We start from the raw sequence: 6,000 nt of genomic DNA, 5'->3' as shown, positions 1-6,000 counted from the left end.
CAGTATTGGGGGCAATATGTTTAGGAGAAAAGCGGGGTAGGCTATCGGATAGTAATTTTGCAAGGCAGTTGTTCCTGCGAGCTAATAAAGCTTTTTCGTAATGTCATTCTCAAATTGACGCTCTTCGTATTTCTTTGATAGCGAATTACAGCTGTGAAGTCAAAGTATCTTGAAAGTAACGAGTTACTTTTAAGAGTGTTTAATACTCTATATTCAAAGCTTTTCAAGACACAGCATTCCGTATTCTACTCAGTTACTTTTTTGCACGGTACTCAGTATTTTATGGCATCTTCGACTGGCAGCCACCGATCGTTCTAGAGCACTCTCTGTATATCCGACTGGTCAAAACGGAGCGCTCTGACAACAGCTCCGGCAGTTCCCTACTGAAAAATCCTATATGTAGATCCTCATATGATGTTATTGGATATAGGACCTATAAGTGGTGTAGGTTCCACAGGAGTTATAGGTTTTATAGGAGCAATATAGGTATTATAGGAGATGTAGGACCTGCGTCTCCTATATGATCTGTACACTGCGTGTATGGGGACACGGTATGAAATTTGGCTGTGGCGATACATGCATACACATGCAATGAACAAAAATAATAAGAGAGGAGTACAATAAAATACCATCTACTTCCCTTTATTTATTAATACCATTCACAATTTTTTACATTCAATTAAGGACACAGCTGTAAAAGTTTGCACTGCCGTGGAGCAGATGACGGAGTTGCATGGGTGAGGCGTATGCCTCGTCTGTTTCACAGTAAACACAAATCAGTGAAGAGCTCTGCAACGTACTTTGACGAGACTTACTTGATGTCTTTCAACATTTCCGTGACGTATCTGTTCATTTTCCCACGTCGTGTGTGTGCTGGCTCATCTGCGTTGTTCACGAAAATCGATCCCTGAAAAGCATCTGAAATTCACAAATTCGTCGTAAGTAGCGGGGCCACTGGAGCCTCACATGTGACATCTTCACCCTGATAAGCGTTGGAGGTTTACCAATTGGGACACTGAGCTAACAGATAGAAATAAGGTAATAGGAATCACAAGGGTAATATTCACACTGAGAGCATAAAGTAGGAGGAACCCACATGCTGCAAAGGATACTGAACAAAAAGCACGAAACATGACACTACTGGCACGCAACTAACCTTTACTTCACCAAATCTAAGGGCTTCTGGACGTATCTTCCAACACGCACACAAGAAAGCACGTCCAGGCATCACCTGTAGAGCAGAATAACACATCCACAGCAGTTCAGTGCACCAGATGAGCCCAGAGCCACAACGAAACGCGAAAATCCGGATGCGAGAACAAACGCGTCCGACCTCAACGAACTTTGCAAGCGAAATGGACGCCAGAGCGCCAGAGCCCCGCCTGGTGGCGGCGGTGGAAGGGAAGGAAGCTGCACGCTGTTCAGGCGCTCCTCGCACTATGGCAAGAGAACGGAAAGTCGCGCGAAGACGGGACTAATGCTATCGGAAAGAGGACGCTTTCCCCGTCAAAAAGAGACCTCAATCGCCTTTCTACGCCTACAAAAACCCGGTATCGAGAAAAATGCCCCGGTCCTATGTATAAGAGGGCCGCCGTTGCCACGGTGTCCTAACTCGGGAACGGAGAGGGATAGAAAGGTGCCGCAAGTTTCTACGCGTTGCCTATATCGAGTGCGTTTATCCATTAAAAGGAAATTCGCATCCGCCGCGGGATTGGAACCTGAAACCGGAGACAAAGTCAGGAAATGGTGGTCGGTGTCAGGAATTTCGAGAATGACGCCTTAACCACTGGAAATGGACGGGTGATTTGAATGAGAAAGTTGTAGAGCAGAGAACAGAGCACATGCACACAAAATTTCAACTGAATCGGACGTCGGGTATGTGAGTTAAGACTCCGAACAGTGGGAGGCGTTTCCGAGTTGCGCTAGCCAGACTGGTCGCCTCGTCATACTCTTAAGCCGATATCGCGAGAACGGAACGTCGCGCGTCTACTGGATCAACGCTGTTCGAAAGAGCACATCGAGACTGTCACAACGCAGGGAAACACGACCATGTCGCAACAAGGGGAACGTTTTGGGGGGGAAAAGCCGTCGGTCCCATGTACTGGGAGGCCAGTAAACGCAGAAACCTGTAACTCGAGAACCGCTAAAGTTGGAAAAGTGTGGTAAATTTTACCACGTGCACCGCGTCGATAACAGTATGCTCTCCAAAGATACGTCATGTCCGACGCGAGCTTATTTCCGAAAAAGGGCCCCGAAGTTCGAAAAAACGGCGTTTCTAACGCGTCTCCTCGTACAACTTCTAAACCACGAGAGATCAGCTGCTAGTGTGATTTGAGCGATCGCAGAGCTATTCCAGACCTGTTCGGACCTAAATTTTGGTCTAGATCCGACAAATGGGGCGAGAGGTACGGGACTTTGGAGATGTCGGAAGCACCGGCGGCGGCCTTGAATTTCCAAATATCTCGGGAACTGTCAGGATTTCTCACAAGCCACGAGCATGCAGGCGAAGGGGGATGAAACGGGAATTCGTCACAAAAAACCGCGTCCCGATATGACAGCTGCAGGCCGAGACATTAGACCCGGAAACCCATCGAGCGACAAAGCAATATCGCTGGATGGGGTTCAACAACCACTGGACGGTTGAAAAACGCCAAGTACTGTAATATGCCAAATGTGTGCATGGAACGCACGCATCATTTTATGTTTGATCTTTGGTCGATCAATAATGGACATGTATGTATGTTCCAAAAATGAATCGAACACATCATGAAATGAAACAGCCCCCCCCCCCCATACCAGCACTCCTAAAATCAATATAAAATTTTTACATGTAAAGATTTTATATTGATTTTAGGAGGGCTGATATGGGTGTTCCTGCACGTTCTTACTTGTTTCAGGGTTTCAGGGACTTATAACTGGTCGACAAAGGATGACTCCTATGTGGCCGTATGTGACCCTGTATGACTCCTGCATGGTCTACATATAGGACCCGTGTAACTCCTACATCCTCAATGTAGGAACTTATGGGTCCTACATGACTCCTGCATGGGCTCGTTTAGGATCCCATAATGGCCTACACAGGAGTTATATAGGACCTTATGGCTCCTACATGACTCCTGCATGGACTCGTATAGGATCCCATAATGACCTACACAGGAGTTATATAGGTTCCTAAATAACCCATAAGGATCCTGTAGCATCCTATATAATTTTACACAGGACCTATATGAATTACTTATGGGTTTTTTCAATAGGGTTGTTTGTTTCTTCCATCTTCATTCTTCCTCCAAATGGGAGCAATGGTCTAAGCCAGCTGGTTTACAGCATTGGTACCGCCAGTCGAAGGTACCATTACCTTGAATACTTTTAAATGCAACGGCATTTCTTTAACGCACTTTTGGGTCTCGGTGAAGCGTAGCGTCAGTTTAGAGAGGCTCTTGCCTTTTCGTAGAGCCCGTCCGGTGCGCAAAGCTCCCTTATGTGTGCTTCTTTGTGAGAGTGCGTGTTAGAGCCACGAAGGAACCATTGGTGGGAACGGCGTTCAGACGTGGACAGATGGAGAGATGACATGGTGTTGGTGTGCGGCCTGGGCAGCCTTCGGGGGCAGCTGTTGCCAAATTCGTATGAAAATTCCGCCCCAAAACCAGGCGAAACCATAGACAGCACAGGCGGTCGTAGGATTTGAATACACCACGCGACCTTTGCTATCACCAACGAGCGGACGCCCCTACCCACTCGTTCATGCCACTAGTCGCTCAGTTTGTCACAACGCGTCTTACGTGATGTCGTCCACGACGCTTTGCAACACGAACTATACAGGAACGCTGCAAAGAGCCACGAAGTTATAGCGTAGGCGATGTGCGCATTGTAGACATTCGCGCATGTATAGAGTTCGCAGATGTGCCCGATATGCTGCTGTGGGAGATGCTGACGTGGTGACCGAAAATGAGGGACGTAAGCGACGAGCGACCCATAATGCTAGGAATGAAAGGTATGAAGCTTAAAAGAAGTTGGCGAGGGTTCCTCCCTTGTGTCTTCTGTCTGTGATAATGCTTGGAAGCGGCGTGCGACAAAAGGTGCTGACATTGCACTTTGCCAGAGCTTCAGAAATGCGCACCAAAGAGTACAGTGACTTCAACAAGAAGTGAACGCGTTTGCAGGCGAAACCCATGTTTCCGCACGAGGCCCATACCAGCCTATATGGTCGGGTGTGCCATCGCGCCGCACGCATATCATGAACGGTAGTAGTATAGAAAGGAGTCCTATAGCCAAGAGTTTTCTCTAATCCAATTCCAATCCAATTCTAATCCAATTCCAATCCAATTCTAAGCCATAATCCAGTTATAATCCAACACAATCCAGTTCACGAGGGCTGTGCGGAGGATGCCTGCTAGGCACGATAACCCCCGTCCCCTCGAAATGTGATAGCCATCCCGTGAAAGCATCCCCTCTTAACACCTCCTTGTTCCTGGTAAAGACCTTGTGCTGGAAATGATATTTGAACATATATACGGAATGTTTTTGCAAACAGCACTTCACAAAGACAGCAATACAAATAAACCGGAATTCCTGGTAGGCATGTGCCAGTACTTCGTACGCATTTTATTTTCGGAAAAATTGCGCGATAAAAAGCAACTGGAAACTAGCTTTGTGATACTTGAATTACAAACAGGTACCGCATCAAGACCAGCACCTGTTTGTAATTCAAGCACCACAAAAATAGCCCCAGTTACTTTTTGTCGCAATGTTTTTCCAAAACTAACGAGCATACTGTATAAAATACCTGCAATGACCACCAAGAAGTTCCAGAGTTAGCGTTCGAGAAGCGACTACTCACGTCAATGCTCAACACCGTAGTGTCACCGGCACGGACAGCTGGAATCGTGCGCAGCATCGCGTTATATCCCTGAATTGTGCCAGAAAGTTCAGGCCGCCTTGTCTGTGGCATCAGCTTATACAGAAATATATGCTCCGCGTAGCCTTTCGCCACCTCAACGGTATCCTGTGAAAGAAGACAATTCATGGAAATGAATCTTCCCTGGCGTGTCAGAGGAAATGGGTTTTAGCAGCACAGAGATTGAAATCGTTGCAATCTGTACTTACTGACGCAAAACAGCTGCGGCACTCTTCCCATCCTGGATATCGTTGCCACCGATATACATGACGATCCAGTCTACTGCTAGGTGCAGTCGATGGATTTTTTCTCTCAGACGGGCCGCTGTAGCTCCGGGATAGCTAAAAGTGACGATTTCCACGTCAGCGTCCACGAACAACCGGTCGCGCGTCATAAACTTCAGCTGGCTACTGCCAACCAACGCGCCTTTCATCGTTTACGTTTCTCTGGGATCACAATGCGTGATGCGGCGAACTGCAAAGTCAGCTGAACGCTAAACAAGTAAATCTCCGAAGAAGCTGCAAGGGAGAACCATGCGTGCGTCTGTGCCGTGCGCGAGACGCAATTGGCGCAGTTGCGCAGTCCTCCTCTCCACGGCTGTCTGGTCGTCTGCTCGCTGAGGTCGACGCGACGACCAAGCCTTTGGCAGCCCACTCGTGCAGACACGGATGTTCTGTGACGGGGCCCACAAAACAAATCCACCGCATGCAAAAATATAAATAAACTCAAATGTGTTTGTGGTGTTTTGCACATTGGTTTAGGGCCTTATGGACCAGCCAAACCAAATATATTGCGATGACCGTGAGGGTGGGGACGTTTGCCACAAGATTTTGCGGCACGCTACCCAAACCCGGATTTATTTGTCATGAGCATTCTGCATGTATTCCTAAGAATCCTTCGCTGTAGTGGGACGATCATATGTTTAAACACTAAAAACAACAAATTATTTATCGAGTGGTGAAAAGCTTCCTTTTATGAACTGTATATGCACCGCGGAAAGGATGGAAATTCGCCTGCAATCTCTGACGGTGAAAATGAAATCGTAGTTCGATTGCCGCGGAAATAAACAATTTCTTTTATTTTTGAATCGGATAGTCCGCAATTGA

Source organism: Ornithodoros turicata, chromosome 2, assembly GCF_037126465.1.
Source record: "Ornithodoros turicata isolate Travis chromosome 2, ASM3712646v1, whole genome shotgun sequence".
Lineage (NCBI taxonomy): Eukaryota > Metazoa > Arthropoda > Arachnida > Ixodida > Argasidae > Ornithodoros > Ornithodoros turicata.
The sequence above is the reverse complement of the archived record's forward strand: the minus strand, read 5'-3'. Positions refer to the sequence as shown.